Below are 27,820 nucleotides of genomic sequence, written 5' to 3'. Positions count from 1 at the left end.
ATTATGTATGAACGATAAACTGCCTATATATATTTTGATTTTCGAGTTTTATTCTGATTGAGTTATATGATCCATATGTACAATCATTGATGATGTGTCTTTTTTATAAATGTCGCAAATGTCTATCTAACACATAATTTGCTAATGAGTCGGTTAATGTGTTTAAGTTTCTGGAAATATGCTGGTATTGAATTGAATCAAATTGTCTTTCCAAAATCTTAACCCTTAGGAACATGCGATAAATAGCTGGATTGCGAATGGAATATATACCATTGAGTTGCAGTATCATGAGTTGTGAGTCTAGCCTGACAATTAGTCGGTGTATACCATGGTTGATGGCATCAGAGAGTAGTTCTATCAACGCGCTATACTCAGCGATGTTATTCGTTGATTGCCCAATACACACACCTCTGAAACTTAATAACTCACCGCTTGGATCAAAAATGGCCCAGGCTGCGGAGGATAGGTTCCGCGAACTACGACTCGCTCCGTCGGCATATCCAACACATGTCTCCAGAAGGTTTGACATCTGCAACAAATGAAAAGGTTGGATCACTCGACCAAAACAAACACTTTAGCGAAAACAAAATACAACAAAAGCATACAGGTTACTATTTAAGGATAGTAACGCTTGAGGTACAACCCGTTGCGGGGTTGCGCCAGTGGAATTTCGTCATAATCCATTAACTCGTAGGCTCCTTTTGCTAACACCCTTTTAACAATGTAGGGGCCCATCCATAAGGAATTAAATTTACCTGCTCCCAATTTATCGGATTCTTGGTCATAAAGCAAGACCAAATCACCTTCTGAGAAGACACGGGGTTTGACACTTTTGTCGAACTGCGCCTTAACTTGTTTCTTATGGGCTTCGTTAGCCAAAGCGGTGTCACGGCGGGTTTCATCCAATTGGATTAATTCCAAGAAACGAGCCTCTTCTTCCGAAGTTCCGGGGAGGAGATCAATTGCGAGTTTAAGCGACGAAATTTTGCACTGGATTGGCAAGACTACTTCCAGGCCATACACTAGTTGGAAAGGTGTGAACCCGGTCGTGTTCTTTACCGACGTTCGGTAAGCCCACAAGGCTGAGTACAGGATTAGGTGCCACCTTCTTTTATGAACCCCGATCATCCTTTGCAACATACGCTTCAGGACCTTGTTGATTGCTTCAACTTGTCCATTGGCTTGCGGATAATACGGGGTAGAGCTGTCGTGAGATAGCCCTAGCTTGGCAGCTAATTCGACCATCATGTGATTGCGAAAATGTGATCCATGATCTGTAACTATAGCCTGTGGTACGCCGAACCTGGCGACTACATGATTGAAAAAGAAAAGGGCAGCTGTTTCACCAGTGTTATCCAATGTAGGCATCGCCTCGGCCCATTTGGTAAAATAGTCAACAGCGACTATAATATACCCATGCCCCCCGGTCGAGGTGGGGTTACATTGCATGAAATCGATGCCCCATTTGGTGAAAGGCCCAACAACAACTATTGGCTGTAAAGGTGCGGGCGGTCTTCTGGTTTTGCTATCAAAAATTTGACAAGCATGGCAACTTCTGACTGCGATTATGCAATCTTTGAACATGGTTGGCCAGAAGTATCCTGCTCATAAGATTTTTTGTGCTGTTGCATATCCAGATTGATGCCCCCCACACGCGCCTGAATGACACTCATTCAGGGCTTTTTCGGCCTCCTCATGGGTAAGGCACCTCCTCAGAACTATATCGATACCACGACGGTAAAGCGTATCACCGACGATCATGTAGTCTTTGGCTTGGTATCGTATACGTTTCTGTTCAGAGTGAGAGGTGTTAGGCCTGAATTTTTGGGTTTGGAGATAAATTATGATATCTCCATACCACTCATTGCTTGTAGATATCAGAAACAAACTTTCGTCTACGATTGACTCCTCTGATGTTTCATCGTTGGACGACGATGGGAGATCGCGCAATAATTCTGCGAAAACTAGAGCTTTCTTTGATTTGGATTTTACAAATTCCAGATCAAACTCTTGAAGGATCGCTATCCATTTTGAATATTTGCCCCCCAGCAACTGTCGCGACAGTATATAAGTCATGGGGTTGCAATCTGACAAAATGGTAGTTTTCCGAAAGAGGACATAATGTCGAAATCTTTGAATCGCTTGAACAGCTGCAAGCGCTAGTTTTTCAACATAAGAATATTTACTTTCTGTATCATTTAAGTTTTTACTTAAATAATATATAGGATGTTCAATTCCATCGACTTCTTGAACTAAAACCATCGCAATGGTTGTATCCGCTGCAGCCAGATACAGGTTAAAATCTCTTTGATAGTCTGGGGCATACATTAATGATGCTTTTACTAGAGAATCTTTCAGAGCATCAAAGGAAGCTTGCGCTACCTGATCCCAGACGAAAGGTACATCCTTTTTCAAAAGACGAGTGTAACCTTTAGCAAGATCTGCGTACTTTGGAATGAATCTCCTCAGAATGTTTGCTTTCCCTTGGAGTTTCTGAATCTGAAGCAAATTTGAAGGTGGAGGCAAATTAATGATTTCATGAACCTTGCAAGGGTCGAGACGAATCCCATCCTGAGAGACTACAAAGCCAAGTAAACGACCAGAACCGACGCAAAACACACATTTGTGCGGATTGAGTCTTATCTTGTAGTGTCGGCAACGTAGAAATATTTCTCTTAAATGCTGCGGATGATCAGTCCGCTTTTGCGAATGAGCTGGAAGGTCGTCGAGATAAGGTTGAACGATGTTCTTGATGTCATGGAAGGCATAATTCATTGCCCTCTGAAACGTCGCCCCTGCGTTCTTTAAACCAAAGGGTAATTTTCGATAAGCGAATGTGCCCCACGGACAAATAAATGCAGTCTTTGACTGGTCCTGTAGGCGGATATTTATTTGATTATACCCGGAAAATCCATCCATAAATGAAAAGATTTCACATCCGGCGCATTCATCAATTATCTGGTCGATGAAGGGTGTAGGGTAGTTGTCCTTTGGACAAGCGTGGTTTACATCCCTATAATCGACACACACTCTGATTGTCCCTTGTTTCTTCATAACAGGGACAATATTCGATACCCAATCGGTTAGAGGAACCGGGTAGATGAAACCAGCATGGAGGAGCTTTTCAACTCCTGCTTTAATGGCAGCGGCTTTCTTGGGGTGCACTTGCCGAAGCCGTTGTCTTACTGGTTTGACATCAGGATACATTTTAATTTCATGTTCAACGATACTCGAGTCTATGCCTGGCATTTCATCATATGACCAAGCAAAGACATCTCTGAATTCACGAAAAAGAGCGTTATATATTTCCAGTTCTGAAGGGGAACAACCTTTTCCGACATAAATATTCTCTACAACATTTGTTTTAGTCGAGATATTTATGGCTATAGTCTCTTCAATATTGGATAAATTTCGCTCGTAATCCACCGTATTTACAGTATTTGATAGGAATTCAAAAACTGAAGGGTGATAAAGGTCATGTTGAGTATCTTCTTCATATTCTGGAAGAAGGGAACGATGGTGGTGATCATTCCATGGTGCCCCCTCAATCAACATTGGTTGTAGAATTCCTTCGTCAGTCCCATGTACTTTCGACCAAGGATCTAATGGGGTACCATATTCTTTAGACCTATCTACCCAAATGCTTGACGAGCGTTGATTTGGGTTCGCCTCCCATGCCCGAAACATTGATTGCTACAATATTTCTACAGGGCTTGGGGGCAAAACCATTGCATGATCCATGTCGACATCGTCTTTTGCGACCTTCTTTGAAGATATCATGTTGCAGGTTGCTACTAACACTATATTTCCTATGTATATAGGAGGTGGAAGCGCGAAATTTCCCATCATTGTGGGGTCTTTCAGTAGACCTACTCCGATATCTTGAAGCGAATGGTTGCTTTCATGGATCATGGGAATGCTTCCTGTAACTTGTGAACCATTAGGGAGGAAGTTTTGTTGGTCGACGACCGTAATCCCTCCTTCAAATGGGAATGCGATCTTCCTAAAATAAGTCGACACAACAGCTGCCATGGCATAGATCCATGGTCTACCCAGTAGGATGTTGTAGTCAAGATTCCCATCGATGACCTCAACATCAATTTCCATTGTTTTTCCTCCCAGTTCAACCTTTAAGTTATTAAGGATACCGTATGGGGTATAAGTCCTTCCGTCGAAAGCTTTTAATGTTGTCGAAGATCGCGACAAGGTTGGAGATCCTAAAGTTTTCCAGCAACTCATCGACATAATACATGTAGATGCCCCCTCATCAATAATTGTTCTGTGAACAGTTTTGTTGAGGGCTTTCACTTGAATAAGGAAAGCTAGTTGAGCTGGTAACTGAGGATCGTATCATTTGTGATCAAAGGATACAAGATTGGAATCCTTAGGATCAACCCCACCAATAGCCGATAACAAAGCCTGCCTTTGGGATGGGCAGTTCTGTAGTACTTCAAGAGTCGACATAGCGGACGGCGATTGGGCCAAATCTTCCACTATGTTATAATGCTGCGCCGCTCTGGCGCGAGGATTAAATGTCGACTTGTGTACTACTCCCTTTGGCAGTTTTATTGTTAATTCAGGAATGATGGGCAGTACAACTTCTGTCGAAGTTGTTGTCGAACTACTTAGTTGATCTTTACCTTTGTCGTTCGACTGCTGCGGATTCCCATAATCTTTGTTCCTTGTCGAAATCAAAGCATCATTCTGTTTTTTTGAAACTGACAACATAAGCACCTGTGACGGGGAAGCATTTCCACTATCAACCAGATTTTGACCTGGGTTGGGAAATGGATCAGTTAACATAGCTGAGGTTTGCGAACTTTTAAAGAACCTTTTCAACTCAGCTTTGAATGGACAATTCCTTGTATAATGATCCTCCTCGTCACATATTTGACATGGATAATTTTGTTTCCCTTTCCCGGGAGGGTTTGAAGAAGTTTTTCCAAGAGATGACTCACCCTGTTTCTTCTTCTTCCCTTTGTTTTGCTTCTTCTTGCTTCCTGGTTGATTGGTTTCTTTGCCTTTATCTGCTGATACGGCATTTACTTCCGAAGCAAGAATTTCTTCTTTTGCATTTTGTTCCGAATTCTTACGGGCTTTCTTAGACGAAGCCTTTATCGATTTCGTGTTTGCCGTGCCAATCACGCCATCACCGGCATGAGAGTCACTATTGGATTTAGGAGGAGGAGGAATTGAAAATTCCGGTCTAGGGGCGTCTGGTATTTTGTCGTAGAGCGTGCCAGACTGAGTATAAACTAAGTCTAGATATTGTGCATGAGCAATAACTTTCTCCTCTGTTACGACTCCCCCCTTCGCCACATCTTCCGTTATAGCAGGAAGTAACGACTTTATAAACCATTCAGCTAACAGCTGATCGGGAACGTATGTTTTCACCATCCTACGACGACGACGCCACTCATGTATATGATCAGATATATGAGTGGCAGTTGTCTGCTTGAAGTTGGTTAATATTTCTGTTCCCGTTTCATACCTTATCGGTAATTGAAAATGGGTTAAGAAAGTCGTGGCTAGGGAGCTAAAATTGTCGAACGAGGCTCTAGGTAATTCAATATACCATTTTGCCGCTGGACCCATTAACGTCCTCTGGAAAAGGCGAAGCCTTATCGAATCATCATTTAGGGTGTTCGATGAACACCACAGATGAAAAGTCATCACGTGATTTGATGGGTCTTCACCTGGATTTCCATTGAATTTAGGAATGTCAGATGGAAGTTTGTGAGGAATCGCTGGCCACCAAGGGGCGTAAGCAATCAGATCGTTGGTTAACCGGTGTAAATTGGGTAACTCTAAAGTTGCCACAAATGGTAACTGTTGATTCAGGTTAGGCGAAGCATAACCAGGGTACGACGGAATCGCTTGAGCAGTGGGCCTTTGCATACCAGCATAATGTAATTGATGTTGGTACGACTGATACGGTTGGTGGACTTGACCACTGTAAAGCGGTTGGTTTTGACCGTTTTGAATATACGGTTGTCCACTGTTCGCAAAGATCTGCTGCTCAGAACCTTGGTACACTTGCTGGAATTGTGGTTGTTGGTATTGCACTAGCCACGGTTGTGAAGCCATGTTCTGTTGCGCTATGCTAACCGTTGGACCAAGGTGTGGGGTAATTGTACCCGTTTGGACCTGTGTCGCCCCACCAGTTGGCGATTGTGGTTGTGACCCATGGTCAAGGGGCTGTTGCATTACAACCTGAGAAATCTGAGGTTGACATGCAACAGGCATCGCTTGAACTTGTGACACTGTTACAATAGCCGGTGTGGTTGGGATGTTCGTCATAGGTACACACTGTTGCATAGAATATACAACCCTTGGTTGTTGAGGCATCATAGGTACCCAACCACTTGATGTTATTCCAGTATAACCTGAATACTGTTGTGAACTCCCGTATGGATACCCTCCAGGAGGGGGTAATGAAAGGGCGTACTGCCCCCCATACGGTAGCAATCCGGAACTCAAGGGGATTGATTGTCCTTGGGGACTGGATTGCCCAAACTGACCTCCAAATGGATCAATCTGGCGAGTCTCAACATAAGAGTTGCCGGATATTATTCCGGATGAACAAACTGGAACAGACCACACTGTCGAAATAGTCCCTTGGTGGACTCCTTCTAGCTGTTGCGAGCTAGTCGAGACAGATGGTATGCCGGCAAACATTGTCGCAGTGACAGCAGGGGCTTCCGCTGTCGCTGTGTCATTTGACACAGTCCTAGATGTTGATGGTTGCTCAGACATTTTAAGTCTATCCAATAGATTTCCTAGCGATTCTACAGGAACCTCCACTTGTGGTGGATTAACTTCTGATGAAGGAAATAGAGTGACCCCGACTCCAAAATGGGTTGGAGTACTTGCTTGCGGATCTTCTGCGATTTCCTCTATCGCAATCAAACCAGGTGGAAGAGGAAGACCGTCAAGTCCGTAAAATATTTCTGGTGCCAAAGAAGGGGTTGTTTCGACAGCGACAATTGTTTGAGGAACAAAACTCTCTGGACCGGTTACAGATGGAACTGGTTCAGTTACACAAGTATTTTCCCCCAGACTAGGATCAGTATTACTGTCCCTATGTGGCTGTTGAACTTCTTCTATAGAGGCAGGGTTTCCAGAAATGTTTGGAGTAACCAGAATCTCAGATGTAGTTGGAACACTTGTTCTAACTTTGATAGGAGATTTTGAACCGGTTAAATGAGTTCGCTTTGTCCGTACTGTTTTCGATTCCGGAGACAAAGACGGTTGACTCGTAAGCCTCCGCGAATGACGGGGTTTCAATTGACTTTCTTCCACGATTGCGGATTACTCGATCAACCAAAATACAAAAAGGGGAAATTGGTGTTTCCGAATTGAATGAATTTTATTAGACGCTTTAGGCACAACTTGCTTTTTCACTTTTAAAGAGTCGAGAAAAAGCTAAAGATGACTCTAGTCTCCTTCGATGTTTTAATGAGCCCGAAGTGACAAATGCTCGGATGGACTTTTTCTGTTATAGAGTCTGAAAAAGGCCAAAAGAAACTGCTCTGGAGATCTAGGCAGAGGGTGTGCCAAACTTTTCGCAAAACCACATAATACTTTTTACGGTACGGGTGGTCGATCTTCGTGAATGCTATGTTCACTGCATTGAGATCAGTAGGGCGGCCGACACGGCTTCCTAAGGATAAAAGATATATGCCTATAGGGGTCTCCCAATATATACGCGACGGTACGTGGGAGCACAATCCGTACTAGCGCTACCGTCTCTCAGGAGGAATCACCCACCTTCTTCGAGATCGACAGTCACTAGGCTTAACGACGCCGGAACACGTCTCTAGCCTAGACCTCTATGTTGTGCATTATGTTACAAAGCGTTGTTAGGTTCATTCAATTTATTTTAGGTTGATCTTTTTAAAGTTTGCCTTTCAAGTTTCACCACGAGATGTATGATACAAATTCCTAAATGCAGTCTAAGATGATAAGCAAGCTTTATTATCTTTTCAACTTTGAAAATCCTAGCTACTAAGGGAAAAGAATAACACTATCTTTTCTCAAAGAGAAATCAGCACACTCTAATGCACTTTCCCTAAATCCAACATGCAAACTATCAAATGCAAAATGCACAATGCAGGTGTTTGTTTTCCAGTTTCTTAGTATAAATGCCTACAAAGAAAGCTTTTTGCACAATTTTGAATTTTCTTTTAAGATGATCAATACAAACAAGTTCACTTTCTTCGAAATCAACAAGGGTAGAAGAGATTACAATCACTTTGCGATTTTCGAAATAAAGACTTGTTTTGACACTTTGAAAGAGACAAATTCAAACCAATAAGCAAAAGTAAAACTATAATCAATCTGAAAAACAACCAATGAACTCTCTTCTAAGATAACTATCAATCAGATCTGAATCAAAGGCTACAGAATGACTACTTTACTCATGCAAAGGAAGACTGTAAATGATGTCACAAACACATAAAAACATTCACAATATTTTTGTACAAAAAAAGAGGCGGAATCTAAGCAAAGAAAAGGTTTATCAGACTGGTACCTATGCTGGTTAAAGGCTGCAAAAACAGAGATCAAAACAGGGTAACAGAGGACAAAGAACCCCAGCTGCACGAGGCCAAAATGGTTCAGCGCAACCTCAACACTGAGGACTTGACATTCAGCGCAGGTAGCACCTTCGGGACCTGCGTTGAAATGCAGACTGCCTTCACAGCAGTTGTGCTGAAAGAGAAACTCTCGTTTCCCTTGGGTTCTGGGTCATAAAATGCTCAAAAATCAACTGTTTCAGGCCAAATCAGAAACACAAGCAAGGTATAAACAGAGGCATACTTTGATAGGGTACTAAAGACTATCACAAGGATCATCAAATCATTTGTGGATCTAGTTTAGATCGTAGACAAGTCCAACAACTGGATCAAAGCAGCAACTTTCTACTTTGCATCCGGGAAAGATGCAGTTCAATAGTTGCTGTCAAGTCTATGAAGTAAACAAATGACGGAAACACAAATGAAATGAATAAACAAGTTCTTCCCCAGCGGAGTCGCCAATTTGTTGTGGGGAAAAATGCCTATGCAGGACGATCCTATCCACCTAAGGTGTGACAGCGCCTTAGCAACAAACGAATACAGCTATCATGATTTCTTCCTTTATGAAATGTGAAAGAGTGGAGATTGGTAGACTTACCGTTGTGTCCCGGTTGTCCCTCGATCTAGATCCTCTTCTCTTTGTGTGTCCACAGCTACTTGTCTCCTCGCTTGCTCAAGAGAACAACTACTTGAATCCCACGAGATCACAAGAGAACAGCTACCTGTGACAAGAGAACAACTACTCGCGACAAGAGAAGAACACAATACAAAGGCAAATATACATATTCATAAATTATTCAGGATAGAAGCAAATCAAATATACTAATGCAATCATACAAAATACACCAGCATATAGGAAAGAATCAAGATAGCTTTATTGATAAGTAACAGGGTTCAGGAAGAGATACAACCCATAGGGCTCCAATCCAGCATCTCCTTCCCAGCAGAATGGAATTCCTTCTTCAGCTCCCTTCAAAGCATTAAGCACCCAATGTTTCTAGCCACAAACCAACAACAATTCTTTGCAATCACAAAATTCCAGCCTCTAGATCCCATGGAGGAGAGATCCATATATAGATATTTGGAGAGAGGATGAGTCAGCTTGAGATCTGACTAGTGTCCTCTCCCTCTCTCAGTTCTTGAGTCCACTTGGAGGTTCTTGCTTCCACTTGGATATTTGGAACCTCTTACTCATCACCAGTCGAATTTCTTGATGCAAGTGTCATTTTGGAAGCTTCCTGGGCATTAACACCTTGAGGAATGACTCTGCCACATGTCCAAACTCGCTCAGCGTAGGTAGCTAGTGTTGGATTTGACATTCAACGCAGGTAGCCAGTGTAGCAGTTGACATTCAGCGCAGATGCTCAGTGGAGCAGTTGACATGATCCAAAATTGGCTTGTTTTTGAGTGTTTTCAGGTGGAGAACTTCTGTGAATTGCTGTGGTTAGTTTGCCTTGTTCTTCTAGGGGTAGGAACAACATGTTTAGGGACTTTGGATCCCTTAGTTTATGGACATTTCATGCTCAATGCTGTAAGGCACAAAAATATCTATAACAGTAAGTAAAGGTATGTTCTTTTCTAGCTTTTAGTCCTAGAATTCCTTAAATATTGAAATTATAATTTTTGGAAAATACTTCACCATATTTCCTTTGTCATTTAAAAAAATATTGTAAACACCTTCAATTGGGGGGGAAGGGACATCCATTTATTATCACATTCATATCACTTCATTCCATTTCACTGCATTTCGTCCTAACATACTATCCTAATCAATTATGATTGCATTATGGTTCAAAAGTTATGTGATTTGTAAATAAATTCCTAAATGATGAGCATATTATATGGCTAATTTAAACATGCATTCTTAAATATGTTCAAAGAATCTTAATGCAACAAAAAGAAACAAGGTATTGATACACGAGAACCAATACCAATTAAGATTTGGTTGTCACACAAGAGCCAATGGAAAACATGTTGTGATTCACTGTATGATAAGGAATACTTTTCAAAAAGAAATGAAATTGTCAAATGCAAAGTTTAATGACATATGATATAAGCCAAGCTCATTCAAAAACAAATCATCATTAAACAATGCAGTAGATTGCATGAGGACATGCAATAACGTTAGTTAGGGGGGTATGTAGAGCCTCCAAAATGTATTCAAAATATCATCCACTTTCACCTTTATCGCCACCATTTCACTGACATGTCGCAACTCCATCACTATATAACCTTTCATTAGCCTCTATTTCCATAATTATATGGATTCATTTGTGTTTCCAAAAAGCTAATGATTTGTAGTATTTGAAGTAAATTTATGGTTAAAACTTAGAAAAATGACATATACTTGCTAATACTTAAAAGTGGCTGGAGTTTCATGACATGTGTAGGTCATTTGGAAGCTTCGAAGGCACCCTTATGTGGCCTCCAATGCTAAAATTCGAATTCCCTTCAGGATATGGAAGAAGTTTTGGATAAAGGTCAAAGAGGATATGTGTCTCATCATTACCTATTTGAGTTGTAACTCTAAGAGTATATGTATCTTGTTATTACCTATTTGAATTGTAACTCTATGATATTTTCTAGGGATCTAGGTAGACAATAATGGACCTCCATTAATGATGTAGCTTCTTATGTTTTTGTATAAATAGGAGAGTGTACTCCTTTTAAAGGCACGTGCAAAGTTGAAGATACTTGGGTGTACAAGTTAAGATTACTTATGAATGGAATTTACATTTAGCACCACGATCATGAGTGATGTTCACCTCTTTCTAGTAATGCTTGCATTGGGAACCTCTCAACTTGCCATATCTCATGCTTTTGGATTGGCCACCTAAAATGTTTGATATTTATTGTTTTTCATAGATTAAGATTTGTTTCCTTCATAGATTAAGATTTATTATTTCATATATGTTCTTGTGTGAGAGGTTAAGATTGATTGTTTATATTTTATTTCATATCTAGAGGTTAAGAGGGATTTTTTTATTTGCTTTCATATCTAGAGGTTAAGAGTGATTGTTTTTATTTTCTTTCATATATTTTCCTATGTGAGAGGCTAGAATGATTTTTTTTGCTTTCATTTCATGTCAAGTGGTTTTCATTATTCGTTTCATAGGATCCTTATATGATAATGCACACATGATCCCTTAGAGTAGATCTCATTTCATGCAATTCAATTTCTGAAAGAGTGGCATGCTTTTAAATTCTTGTAAGTGTGTTAGATTAAGATTTGATTCTTGCAAGTGTGGTAGATTGAGTTTTCAATTCTTGCAAGTGTGATAGATTAAATTTCAATTCCACGTGCTGTACTATAATTTCTTTTGAATTGATTTTTGAATTAGAATAGGTGAATTTGATTTGTCATTATCTGGTTCCATAGTTAGATTGATCTAAATTGAAAGTTAATTTCTAGGATATAAAGGGCACACGCACTTCACAAGTTTTACGAAACCCCTAGGTTGACAATTAAGTGATAGGTAATTAATTTTCCTAAACACGTCCAAAGAAAATATAGATAACAAATTTATCCTTCTGAGAATACAGCCATTGCGGATATACCAATTCTTTGATTAAATCAGGTTACCCTCTCTCAATCATGTTTTCTCCCTGCTCCAACCTAAAAACCTCGGGAGGAAGTAGAGCACCTAGAGGCCAAACAAGCCTACCAAAAACAACCTTGTGCAAATGATCTATATAAATGACTTATCGATCATAGAAAGTATTGATAATGATACCCCAAATTTCCACAGTGAAATCCATGTTATATCTCATGAATTTAATGACACTATCTGAATTCTTGTACCTATGGAGAAGGGGGGAGATTTGATACTGGGGAAAACTAATAGGGTGAGGTAGATAAAGAATATGGACTGCATCATTATCTATTGATACTTGTTCATGTGGCATGTATTTCTAGAGAGCACAAATGACCGAAGCAGAAAAATAGCGATGGGGTAGAATGCTATCATGGGTATGCTGAGATTGGTAGTTGTGTTCTGAGTTCATCTAAGGAAGAATCATTGATAATGAAAACAGGAGGGTGGAAACTATCTCAACTCTTCTTCTGATGGTCAAAGCAATATTCTATTAGATAGGTGAGCTCCTTGATTGAATACATGCAGAGTGGGAATAGATGAAGGGCGAGAAGTTTCTTTGTGTTTTTACATCCCAGGGGAATTCCTTGAGTAGGACAGAAGGGGATGATAAGAGGTTGAATGTGAAGGTCCTCTCTAGAAGATGTGTGAAAGAGACAATTAACCATGGATAAATTTTGTAGAGTTTTGAGGACTATTAGCGAAAGCCCATGAGATGCATGAGATTGGAAAGATAAAGAATTAGGCCCACAATATCTTAAGCCCTAAATTTTTAATAAATGTTCATCCATGATAAAATTCTTGAAGACAAATTTCGATTGACTATGAATACTTACAAAGAGACATGATACATGAATGATATTGTTTTCCCATTAGTGAATAATTAAATTAAATTACCTAGCATTTTTCCACTATTATATGATGAACTCCATACTCAAATCTGAATGGTTGTAACAAGCTCAATTTTTTTGAAGCCCTATATTATAGACAACCTAAAATTAGTAAGTTGTAAAGCTAAAATCATTAGCTCAAAACTAAACCACAATGCTCAGTAGATTGACTTGCAACGATGATTTCCAACTCTTCAAAGCAAGATCATGAGGAAAATAGATTGAAGCTGACTGAAATTTATTGTGTGATGAGGGCCACTCGCAGTGCACATCAATGATGATTGAAACTGAATCGAGGAATAATACACATCGCAGGGAACTGAGAAATAGGGAGTGATAACACAAATAAAATTGTTAATGTAATTTGACCCGACATGGCAAGGAGTTTTTTTAACAACGTCATGGAAGCAAATAGTTTTTGGTCGTGCAACGAAAAAATTTAGAGGTGCATTATCCATTTTGCAGACACCATGAGCCAAATGTGAAGTTGAGAGAAGGGTAAGCCTAAAAAATTATGTGTCAGGTGTCAAATAGAGATCAAAAGTGTAGATGCCAAATGGAAGTGAGCTAATTCAAAAAAAGGAGGCCTAATAAATAGAAAGTTGAAATTATTAGTTACACAAAGCTATTTAATTTTTCTATGCCATCAAATATCATATCAGAATCTAATTTTATCCTCGCAATATTACCCATATGATGACCAATATTTATCATGTAACCTACCAATATTCATCATTTAATTTTTAATTTATTAATATAAAAAAAAGTTAGCGTGTTCCAAAAACATCTGGAACATTGAACAACTTTAAAATAGGAAACCTTGATAGTCAAGATAGTGCAGATTTAGAAAGGAATCATTATGCATGACTAATTTAATTGGAATAGAAGTTTTAATCTCAGAATACAAAACATGAAGGATCTCCCAAGGGAGTTGCATATTGAATGGGATATCCCTTCCCAATGTCTTCAGAAACGGTCTTCAAGTATTTTCTAAGAACCTCCCAAATATGTAACCTGAATGGGTACCATTCTTTTTAGATAGGGCTATCCTTTCCAGGAGGCAATATTCCACTCCGAAATGGTACCAACGGACCATTCCCTTGAGATAGAAGAACACTCCATGGACCAACTCTTCTTCTATCACTTCAAGACAGTCCTATATTACAACTTTTTATTTTCATCCTCCAATGGTAGAAATAACCCACAGGAGAGCAATGCGTTCTCCTCTTTAGGAGATAGGCCAAGGGGGCATTGATACCTAACTGACTATTTCTATAGATATATAGGTATACAAGTGCAGAGAAGGTGCTCATTCGAGGTGGATTGATCCTGATAATATATTTGTGTAAATTGCAAGTGATTTCAGTTTTCCTAATGATCCAAACGAAGAAGGGGTCTTTCTATAAATCCTCGTTTTGCAAGCCCCAAAATAGTAATATTCTTAAATTTGCCAAGTTTAAGAAGAAGTTTACCTTCAATGTTTGTATTCCCACCTCCACAAAGAACTTTCAAGTTCTATATCCTGCCAAGCTCTGCTGGTATCTTAGTTCTCTCCACTTGGCTCGTTATCAAATATAATATATAATTAAATCGACCAAACTAGAGAAATTAAAATGATTTGGAGGGAGGGTTCCTTCAAGTTCATTATGGTTTAGAATAAGGGTCTGGAGATTCTTAAGGTTACCAATTTCAAAGGGTATACTTCCTATTAGTCTATTTCCACATAGATCTAACAACACTAAGTTTTTGTAATCTCCAATATCTCTTGGAAGTGTACCAATGAGATTGGTCACAGACATTACAAGTGATCAGAGAGATTTAAGAGTTGCAAACTATGGAGGAACTTTACCTAAGAGTTCTATGGAATCCAGAAATATACCAGTAACGAAGTATTTGAAAGAACATGAGATGCCACTCCATTTGCAGATATTTTGGTCTCCAAGATTCAGGATTCCATGTACTTAGTGTTGATCCTCTGCTACCATTCAATGTCTACATTCATGAAAAGAGTACTTGGCCTTCTAGATTCAGCCCCATTGATGTCCATTCTGAGACAATGATCGCATATCAGCCCAACAAACCTTCACTATGAATCTTAAGATTACCATATTTCTTGAAAAATAATAGATAGACTTGCAGCTCCCATCATAACTCTGTCTAGGCCCTAATATAGAATATCTACAGAAGTAGTGATGAAAGTGATACCACAATATTCAATGTCTAGTGTACTAAAGATCTACAAAACCAATGATGAATGTAATATATCTTATGACCAATGTGTACATGTTTAAATTCAATTACCAATGAAGGGTTTATCTGTCAATGCCTTTTTGACCTTGTCTAATCAATGCAAAGCTTACATTTATGGCCGATACAGACATAAGTGTATTACCTACCCATTTCATTCCCCTATTCTGAAAATTATTCCAAGTTGCAGACTTTCTTATATTAAAGAATTTTACTAAGATAGTCAGGGAATGAATGCAAACCCATCATAAATAGTCATACTACTAGGTTATGCTTTTCGAAATTTGTGGGATCCCATGGAACTCTTGTTTTTGAGTCTTGTACAACAAACATAAAGCTTGTATTTTGAGAAAAAGAGTCCCTTATTTTAGTTTCTCCTTTATGTGGTTGATTTGTCATCATTTGAATCTCAAGAGATTAGTGACCAACCCAATTAGTGACATTTTAAACCCCCAAGTCAGTGTCTACATGGATTGGCTTGTCCACTCATGTTGTCACTAGTAACAACGGTCTTTTTGTGTTTTCATCATTAGCATGGTGCCTAAAAAAGTTCTTCCTATTAGCACATATAGATACTCTAATAACTTCTTGACCTAGACCTCATTCAATAGATCCATGCAATATTGTTGTAGTATGTAATTAATGGAGAAGGTAGAGTATGCCAGTGTAGCTCTAGCTAGGTGTTATGGATAGAAATTGGCATATATTTTCTATATACTTTTCATATATAATTCTAATAGGTATTAAGACATCATGAAACGAATGTTGATAAACTAATGAAAGCTTAAAGATCAATCTACTAATGAATTTTTGTACTTTATTCCTTCGAGTTTTATAATGCAGTATCCTCTATTTCATAAGAATTCGAGCATTATTCTATAGAAGGTAACATTGTAAATGTTCACGAAATCCCTTTTTCTTAAATGAGTAGCACAATTTTATGAATACTATGTTCCAGCCATGTATTGTAAGTATTAATTGTTTCTATTATTCGCCTAGGAACATTTCTAGAACATACTTGTAGTAATGTGGCAGACATTTGGTAGTAGCTAAAAGAGTTGGCATGAAACCTGAGATATGGCTAAAGCTTTATTTTCTTACACATTTACAATTTATTACCGATATGGGTGAAAGTGAATCATTACAAAGCCTAATGCTATAAAGCATCTAAACCAGGGACATGTTTGACGATGAAAGAAGAAGATACATTGGCACTCCTTTTAGCGAAACATTTAATATCAGATTCTACTATATTGAATTAATGTTGCAATGATCATTGGAACAAAAATTTGGTAGCTGCAATGGGAGTTAAGGTTAAACAATGGTTTTCGTAGCGTGAATTTGAAGGGAAAATACAAGTTTCTAAAAGAAATGAAGGGAGAAATTGAAAGGGAAGTAATGTGACAATTAAGGTGTTTAAGATAATATAGAGAAATTTGAATGCCAATAGTGTGGAAAGTTAGGATATTTGGAGGATTTTTACAGGAAATGGTATAGTTAGGGAAAAGAAAATTAAACAAGGGTAACATAGGGAAATGTTATAGAACTTAAAAGAATAATATCTATTTATGTCTATTGATAAAGTTAAAATAAAAAAATATGAATGTATATGTTCTAGGGTACATAACCTGGGGTGCATCTTGTCCTTTTCAAGTCCTCGTATATATATTTTTAGAGAGTAAATTTAGTGTTGATTATGTATGTTAGGAGATAGTATAAGGGGATAAGAAGTTTGACATGTGATTACGACATGAGAATATAGAAAATGGAGCAGAGCTCTAGATCTATTATGCCTTTATCATCATCCACTAAATATGGATGACAAAATAGAAAATAAATACATGTGGGCATAAATAAAGAGGAGGTTGGAAATAACCAAAATCAATCAGATAATGTTTTAGTGAAGAAGACATGAAAAAACTAAAAAGGTATCAGAATACCTATTATGGTAGTTAGATAAAATAGGTAATCCATATCCGATTATGAAGTATGATTTTATAGCTAACCTTCAATAAGAATATGGGATAGAGGATTATGGAGAATTCAAGGGAAGACTACAATGAAACTAATCTATGAAACTTGAATGTGAAACGTTCATAAAGATAGCATTAGAAAAGAAACTCATTAAAGAATAGTGGTGCTATCAAATCAAGTAAAAGGAATTTAAAATACTTGATAGAAACAAAGTAAGCTATGTAGCGAAGGGTTTTGGCTAAAAATAATTGCTTGATTACACCTTTATTTCTACTACACAAAATGAGAACAATTTACATGGTATTAAAAATAATAAGGTAACGATCAATTTTTTTATCAAATGAATAAAAAATACCCTATCTAAAGGAATAAAAATACACTTACCCATTATGAGGTCACAAGGATTTCAAAGTCTAGCAAAGAACATCTAATTTGTATATGGAAGAAACATGGTTTCATATGACAATCCACTCACCTGAAGTGTTCATATAGAAACACGATTGCATTTCATATGACCTCCTCACATTTCCAGGTGACCCTAGAAAAGGATATTGTATCGAAATCATAAAATGTTGCTTCGAAAAATTCACATGATTTTGGGTATGAAATTTCGCATTACTAAAATATGGTTGTATTTTGTTTACCACATGACAGGGGTAAAACAAATTATTTTTGGTGTCATTTAAAAAGTGATTATGCAAAACCAATCAACATATAACAAAATTTTTTGTATGAACATATAGGACATATAAAAAAAATCCAAAGTAAAACACTCTTCAACAAGATTACTTAGATTCAACAAATATATCAACCCATTGTGAGCAACAAAACTCTTTTAACTTGAAAGTTTTTTACTAGACTTCTTGGTAGATCATACCCTGTTAGTATTGAACTTTCATTTTCTTTATGATGCTACCACAGTAATAAATTGTCCATGATAACCTGAGACAACTCATTTTCTATGGTTTATAGAGGTGAGGGAAGAAAAGAAATACGATTGGTGCCCATAGATGACAATATATTTGTGACAGGGTAACTTTCTCATAGGATAGACGATTTAGGAATGATTCATTGGAGGTCTTGAACAAGTCAACTGTATTCTATATTACGCAAATAATTGTTTGATTTTTACATCAATAGAAATATGAACATGTGCGGAAAAAACAAACACTTTTTACTACGTAAATTACCGATTCAAGAAACATCTCCAATCCTACCCATTGTGTATATAAAGGCCTTCCCAAACCCCTTGTATTACATATTCCTCCTAATTTTTGAAAATTACTTCTGATTAGTAATAACTCATTCTAAGGGAATTGATTTCATCAGTTTGTTGTATTCCTATTTCCATTTGGATGTCTCTTGTTCTATCCTTAATATAAGAAACTAGGCATTAAATTTCATTTCATTGATTGGTTGATGTGAGAGCCACCTCTACTGACATTATCAATAGTTGAAAGTATTAATTTCTAAGACAAGTGATGAAGTTAGGCAACTTGTTCCTTCATAATTTTCTCTATGGAATGCAACTTTTAGGGTAGATTTCTTAAAGCACTCTTAGAAAAAAATTGTTGAGACAAAAACTAATAGGAGTAGACCACAACCTGTACTACCACTCTATTCAATTGTTGATTACAAAATCTTAACAATTGAGAATGTCTTTTAGGGATACATTTCTACACCCACTAGATGAAATAAAGCGTAAGAAAATATCTTGAACATCATGGGCGAGAGGGGATGCATGTGCTTCACCCCAATGGTCTTCTTGATAAAACTAGACAATACATTCATTATTTGGAGTTAAGCAAGAACAAAATAATAGACATATAATAGTAGTAAAAAAAATATTTAAAATTCCAATGTAATTCATTGAACAATTCCTCCCTCAATATAACATCAAACAACTTTGAAAATACTACAAAGTAGAAGAAATCCTTTGAAGAGAAATGTCTCCCCTCCTCCATGATGGAAGGAATGTTGAGGATATGGTTGATGGTTCGATATTGAAGTCAAAATCCTTCCTTAACCCTTCATCCAAAGAGGTCTCTCCTCAAGTAACTCTACTAATATCCTATGAGGAGTCCTAGAATTTAGCTTTGAAAGTATGACTGACCATGATCATATTAATAAATGACAACGATTAAAATAATGTAATAATATATTTGGAATTTCTTTACAAAAAAAAATTAACTTCTTGTTTGCCCATTTTCCATAGTGAAAGTATATTTCTTTCTCTAAGCTTACCTGACTTAACGAAAAAATAAATCTATAATTTCATTGTAAATATGGTAATTGATTTATTTATTTTTCTTTATATGGTGTCACTTGTGTAATTTGAATTCATATATTAAATTTATTGAAGTGTCTTTACTGTTCCTAATAGGTAGAACTAGTGGACTGCAATTCCAATATGAACAAATATCATTCCACTATGGAGATTTATATATTTAGAAGTCATTAATAAATGTTAGTTCTTGATATGTTTCTCAAGAAAGGAACCTATTGGACTACATGTAAAAACAAAATGCATTGAGGTATAAAACAATTTCCGTGCACACCATAGAACTAAGCTACTTCAATATTATTTGTCCTCATGCCATTGATAAAGTTTCCCCTTATTAACTAATTGATATTGTGATTGTTAAGTTATTTCATAAATTGGAATATATCGACCTTTAATTTTACATGTTTTCTATTTCAATGTTTTTAATAAAAAAATTGTCTAAGGTTTAGTTAAGAGCTAGTAGTGATAAGGACTATTTCAATTCGTAAATTCTCTTACAAAAGAGTTCATAGAGCACTTGATACAAAATCTTATTAATTCCCTTAAGGTTACTAGTTGGTATTTTATTTTTCAGTTACTAATGGTTAAATCTATGGGTATTGACAATGTATCACCAACCGCAACACATTTAATACATTGGTGAGTGAGGGAAAATGTTTTTCGAGAAATGAAATGAAAAATAGTTCATTTACTAAGTAATAACAAAATATTAGTAATATGTGACATTTATATGATAAAATTAATTTACCCATTTGTAACACCGACTCCCCAACTATTTTATATTATGATTATTTATTGTCCTACCTACTAAAAGACTAGTTTCCTGGTAATTTCTTGTTGGCGTTATTAGTATATATACACGATATGTGTATGCTATCTACATACCCATAAGTCACATGGATACGATAGTATTTTATGGTATATTATGCTAAATGATTGATTAAAGGTTAAGATTTTTATTAGAGTTAAGTTTGATTATGATTTTTAGTACAGCCCTATAAATTAACTTGGTTCCTCTCATGACTCATTGACTTTGATTAAATAACTAAAATTGTTTGATTATTTACGATGTATTAATTCTTATTATTTGGTGCGAGGAGAGGGGCATGTCAGTTATGGGACTTAAATAATGTGTAGGTGAACCATTAATGGGGAATAATTGGGAATTAATATTTCCCCCTTCTCCTCTTTGCTACAATTTACGTTCCCTCCTCTCAGATCCCTCCTCCCCTTCATGTTCTTAAGCTCATTTTTTTGTGGCGCCTTAAAAGGTAAACAAATCAAGATGGGATATGGGCGTATATTCATGGATAATTTGCGATATAATATGTACATTTTGTTATGTTTTGTGGGGTATAGTAATAATAACGTAGTAAAATTGAAAACCTGGGAAGATGTACTATTGATTTCCTAGACTTAAGGCCAGACCAGACTTATGAGGTGGGAGATTCTCAACTTGTTATAAACATAATCAAATGAATCCTAGAATGCACCTAAAATAGAAGAATGTCTTGTATTTTGATACATGAAATACTAGTCATACGGGTAGCATTTCTCCTTCCTTCCATTTTGATGATCATCCCAACCCGCATCATAATAACTGGAAATAAAATTAGAGATGAATTAGATAATCATGTAAGTGTATCATCATATTTTTAGATATTATCCTCATGGAAGCCCTTTGAAGACTCTCCCCTCAAATAATAATTTTGGGCTATATCTAAAAATTGAAAATTTCCCTTACCAGTCTCCTTTTATCTTATTCCTTAATAATATTTGTTTGTAATTCTTAGTCTACCATTGAACAATGTAACACAATTTTTAGGTTTTTGTTTTTCTATCAACAAGAGGAAACATGTACTATTATCTTTTAAAAAGGTTGCGATTCCAGGTTAGATCTACCTTTCCCAATGATATATAAGCCTATATCACTAGGTAATTATTTGTACTTCATGTTTTCATGAAACATAAAATGATTGCCCCATAAAGAGAAAACTTAGCAAACAACTTTTATGCCACGTAAATCCTGGATAGTTCTTAAAATGGGTTGATTATGTCCTAAATTCCAAATCATTAGTATCATTATGGTATATATCCCTAATAATAGCTTTCCATTTCTAACTACTACCCATTTTCCTTCATTTATGACTTAATTTGCTATTTGAATTTAATTTGTCTTTTGGGTATAAGAAACAATTTTGAGCAATCATATTTTGTTTTAAGTATATTGAAAAATTATGTATTTGAATTAATGCAATGACCAATACCCTTCCAAGGAGAGTGTTTCTTGCCCGCATAAATTTCTACATCCAAAGGATATTTTTCCCAATATGCTATTTGTTACCCAAAGGAAATACATTGTATCCTATGCAAATTGAGTTAAAAGTATACCATGTCTTTTATTGTATGATGATATGTATTTGTTATTTTTTTTCAACTTATAAACTGAACAAAATTTGAAATATGTATATTTTAAGAAGATAACATAAGAACACATAAGAAAATACACAATTATAAATCAATGAAAATGAAGAGGCATTTTACCTTAACATAATAACTTTTACCAACTCAACTAGCATATGATCCAAAATATGTATCGGATATTTAGGTATTTCAACTATTTCATGTTGTCTATAGAGAAACTTCTATGAGGTGCAAGAGAATAAGGAAGGATATTATCATGCTATGAAAAAAGAAAGAAAGGGAAGTTTTCTAGACTAATTTCATAAGTTTAGCTATGGATAAACTACAACTAGCACACCTAAGCAAAAGTGAGGACCGATTAGACTCAAAGGAACAACTAGTTCATCAACTTGTTACAAAAAATGTCCAAATGAGATAATAGGTAGAGCAGTCATAACAACAGAATAAGAAACAAAATACATATATGAGCTATCCTTTATACTTGAGTAGGAAATTGTCACATTTAAAGAGGCAAATAATAAACTATTAGAACCAATGTATATGCTAGATACTCTTAATGTTCTGCTCAATTACTAGCTAATGAATTTGACAACCGCCTGCAATGGATTTCAGATTCAAAAGGTACTAAATATGGACTTGTTGGAGAAGAAGAACTACACATTTGATCCTTAGGAAGTATCATCCCTTGTACTTGGTTTCAATTTGGTTTCCTTCTACATTGGCTACTTATTGGTTTGGTCAATGAGTATTCTATGTCTTGTTTTGATAACCTAAGTTTGCAATTCCTTCCAAGCTTATAATAAACAATCCTTAAATGTGGATATATGTAATTTTTTACTCATAACCTCAAATTTTCTCATTAATTTCCTCCTTTAAATAGGTTATAATTATTGCATTATAGCATTTATTATAGCTACTATTCCCATAGTTGCACCCATCATTGTAATGAGAACACACATCTCGTAGTACCTACATACAACTAAGCATAGGAGCCAAGCCAAAATTTGAATTGTCCTCTCATAACAAATTTTGTGAGGTCCAATTGGTACCTCATACCATAGAGAGCCACAAACGATTGTTGGGAAATTTTTCTATCAACAGGCATGTGAATTATGGAATCGAGGTCCTTAATAAGGTTGAGACCAAAAAATGTGGTCATTTAAGTCTTGAAGATGGATTGTAAAGCTTTTCTCTGGAAGTTTTCAAGGTGGGAGTAGTAAAAATGACACATAAAGGTGATTCTTCCAAATATTCCACTCTAAAATATTGTTGCAAAATAATATATTGATCCAACCACAATTATGTATACTTTCAAAACCCCCCTCTTGGATTGTATCTAACAACATATGAACAAATTGTTTTACCTAGAACATCTAGGTAAAAGGCCTACTCACATTGCTTAGAAAAAAATATTATGCCATTATCAAAATCCTCCACCTCCTAAAGTTAAAAAATAATATTAGGGGGAGGAAAAGTTAATTTGAATACTAACACACCAATAGGATTAGCATCGAGGGGAAAGAACATAATTATCTTATTGTATAAAGGAGAAACCATTCCACATTACTCTTCAGGTTCACGCAGTGTTGAGATGACATTTGAGGAGTTGGAAAAAATATCCCCACTCCAAAATTAATGATCCTAGCCCTCCTAGGTCTTCTAAAATCTTGGCACAACTATTGGGACTCTGTAAATGGAAGGGAAAATTACCAAATTGGGAGACACCTCGATCTGATTTAATGCAGGAAGAAATTCAATGAAACACTAGAGATGGAGTAACATCCAAATCTAAGGAGGAAGAGAATTTTTCCTTGGCTGGAAATGGAAATAAGGGAAAGGGAAAGAAGGCCCAAAGAAACCCATAGATTAGCCAGAACAATGGCAATAAGAAGGACTTGAGAAATATAGAATGTTTATATTGCCATCAATTCAAGCAATATGCAACAAAGTGTCCGCACAAAAAGTATAACAAGAATCCTTCAAGAGGAGCAGGAGGTGAAGCACTTGCCTCAAAATTTGAATTAGACTTCACCCCAATTGCATGTATGGAAAACACTATAATGGGTAGTGTGTGGTATCTATATTCAGGTGCCTAGTCCCATATGACATTATGTAAAGAATTCTTTAGTACCCTAGAGGAGAAGGATCTCTAGATACACATAAAAATTGGGGATGCTAGATGGTACAATACCAAAGGAACTGGTATTGTAACCTTCAAGAGGGAGTCAGGCTCCCATATTCATTTGAAAGATGTCATGTATTTACTTAGATGAAGAAGAACTTAATCTCTATAGTTGTATTGGAGGATCATGGCTATGATGTTCTTTTCAGTACGGGGAAATCCTTCCCGAGACATGTAGCTACCAAGAAACTGAAACAAATTGGATTTTGTATGAACAAACTATACAATCTTGAGGTCGAAGCTTGTGTTGCACTAAGTAGCAAAGTAGGAGAAGTGCAGAGTTGGGATGTTGGAGAACTCTGGCACAGACACATGGGAGACTTACACCATGGGGCCTTAAAAATCATGCAGTAGATTACCACCAGTATCCCGAAATGCACCCTTGACCAACATCATGTCTACAAGGGATGCACATTGGGGAAATATGTCAAATCCACCTCATAGGGTCGAGATAACATAGTTGGAGTAATCTTGGAGTTAGTCCACTCTAATGTATGTGGACCATTTTCTACAACCTCTACAACAAAACACACACATTATGTTATTTTTGTTGATGAATTTTCAACAAAAGGTTGGCTCTTCTTCATGCGCAACAAGGATTAAGTTTTCTCAAAATTTGTTGAATTCAAAGCATTGGTTTAAAAGGATACTTGTCAGAAATTGAAAGCCCTGAGAAGTGATAATGGAGGAGAAAATGCATCTAGCACCTTTAAGTAATTTTGTGCAAAATATGGTATTAGAAGAGGATTGATAGCACCCCATAACCTACAACAAAATGGGGTAGTCGAAAGGAAGAAAAAATGAATAGTGGGAGTAGCAAGAGCCATGCTCCATAATTAGGGTTTCCATTACACCTATGGGCATAAGCAAGAAACAACGTAGTCTATTTGTAGAACTAGAGTCCTCATAGAATACTTGGAATGAGCACACCCGAAGCTTTCTATCGGAGGAAGCCAGTTGTATCTCACTTTAGAATTTTTGGAGCTACTGTATATTTCCATGTCTCCAAGGATAACAGGAAGAAAATTGAATTTGTGACTGAGATGGTAGTTTTTGTAGGATACATAGAGACACCATATAAATATAGGGTGTATTTTTCGTCACCCAACATGATAGTAATGAGGAGAGATGTCAAATTTCATGAGGAGAAGGCTATGAGATGCTCCCTAGAGTGAGATTTGAGTATCCCATCATTGGAGGAGCTTGTTGTTCTGTTGAAGCCCCAAAAATCGGGTCTACAACAAGGGGAGACACCCACCTAGCCCAGACCTTGGTTAGCAGCTCCTTTTCCATTTGGTATAGTGGGTCCGACTGGGGATATGGGACTGGTTTCCCAATATGTGTGCTTGTGTTGAGAATTGCTATTTATTAACTAATGATTCCTAAGTAAAATGCTTCTTTATTTTAAGTCTAATCTATCAACATTAAATTGTAATCTAATAAAAAGAAATATCTAATTGTAAACTAACCTGGGATATAATCTTTCCTTTATGCGATCTAAAATGATTTCAAATGACAGTTGGTAATAAAGATCATTCAATTGCTATGAGAAAAGAATTCAATAAAAATAAACCATTTCATATAAAAAGTTAGATGAAACAGTTGTGAAAAACATATCGCATAACAAGCTACTCATATACTGAGCATAAATAAATAGCTATCACCGTAAAAAAGTGCCAAATGATAACTCAAGCATTTAAGCATTCATATATAAATAACTGAACATGAATATCACCATAACACATAAGCAGAAACAGTTAAGAGATAAAGGTACCATTTATAACTAGTTCTACTCATGAGCTCCAGCAATAATGATCTATTTCTTCTTAATCCAACATCCGCTAAGAGTATAGAAGTGCAACATCAGTAATAGATATTAAACGTAGGTATCAATAAATCTCGTTCCATTCATTCATCAAAACCTCCTTGGAGGATGTAAAAGTGCATGTTCTAAGGACAAGTTTTTGATAAATTTTTGGACCCTTCTCTAAATGCATGAGAAGGTTTTAAATACTACTAACTAATTCTAAAAAAATTATTACAAAAATGTAAGATGCAGTTTAAATGACTGTCCTCATTTCAGGAAAAAATAAAGCAAAATTAAAACTAAAACTGAATCTAAAACTAAAACTACTAACTAACTATTTATGTATCTGCTCCTTGAAGTCACAAACATTCAACATTTTCTTGAGGAGAGTTGGGTGGCCGACTTCTGATTTTAGTTATCCTATGAAAGCAGAATCCGTAAGAGCTGGTGCCATCTTCTCAGCAGAATTGATGACACATTTGAAAGTCATACACTAGCTGTGTGGTTTTACCAAGTACGCCCAATAAGAATCCCATTTCAACTTGGTTAACCTTTGGATTGAATCTGCCATTTCTTGAGCCTTCTGTCTCTAGATTCTTTCTCGATGCTGCACATTTGGTAGATATCTACATATCGCTTGATGATATACCTGATAAATACTACTGGTTTTGAGTTCCAATTTTACTTTCCATCTTTAATGTTTTTTCCCTACAAATTCCGCGCTTATAGATGACTGAGCAATTTGAGGCTTTCCATCTCGAGAGGTTTTGCCTTGCGCCTAGCGACATCAGAAACTGCCTCCGTTTCTCGCTCCAGGCTTCCCTGATGCGATTTTTTCCTCTTGCACATCTTTTTAGAGGATATAAAGCTTAAATTTTGTAGAAAGAATGGTTTTATACGTCCTTGGTTCTGACCTTTGATACCTTTATATGTGATATCAACATTATTTAGTACTCTTTTTGACCATGTCTAGATACGGTAGAATTTTGGGTCTCGCCGCTATCTTGTGCAAGAATGAACAAGCTAGATCTAGAATAGATGCCTCAGAAGACCCACGTGAGCCCGCAGTAGCTGTTACGTCCATTAGCTTGGGAGCTTCTTCCTCAAGTAAACTATAAATGCCTTACCGAGTAGTGATAGCGGTGTCTTTGTTACAGGTGGTGTCTGTGTACAAGGAAGTCATCTCTTTATCTTCAGTACTGGGGATTTACCTTTCTTTCCCATAATATCTTGAACTTTGCTCTGTGTACTTCTCAGTTCTTCGCTCCTGTAGTTTAGAAATGAGGTGAGAACGATGATAAGGAAAGGTGACAGGAAAGCTTTAAATGTGGAAAACACATAAAATATATCATCTTACGTGAACTGGCTCCTTGATAAGATGAAAACCATATTTCATTAATGATTGCCAACTAACTCATTAATTAACATAAATGCGCATAACCAGGCCTCAGTTTATGGAAAAAACTTTCTCGAACAACGGGCAGTGCAGATTTGCGATAAGGCGATTTTGCGATTTTCTTCACAATATCATAGATTGCAGTATTGCAAGATCACAATAGCGCAAGATCGCAATATCGCGAATCGTATTTCCTTTATGTGTGGCAAGCATCCGTTAATGTATTTTCTGTGAAATGCGATTCACGAGATGCGCCATCGCATATTGGCGTTTTAGAGGTACTTCAACGTAGCTCAGGTTTAAGGCATGCGATGCGATGAGGGTTTTTCATGCGTGATTTCACATTTTTAGAATTTTGCTTTTGAGAAGGTATCCTTTACCCTTTCTGCAATGTGACGTGCTTTTAAGGAGTGATTTCCTTTTAACTTATCATAAAACTTAAGTATT

Source organism: Pinus tabuliformis, chromosome 7 (genome assembly GCF_031772625.1).
Source record: "Pinus tabuliformis cultivar Carrire ecotype Pingquan chromosome 7, CPIR1, whole genome shotgun sequence".
NCBI lineage: Eukaryota > Viridiplantae > Streptophyta > Pinopsida > Pinales > Pinaceae > Pinus > Pinus tabuliformis.
Note: the sequence above shows the minus strand (reverse complement) of the source record.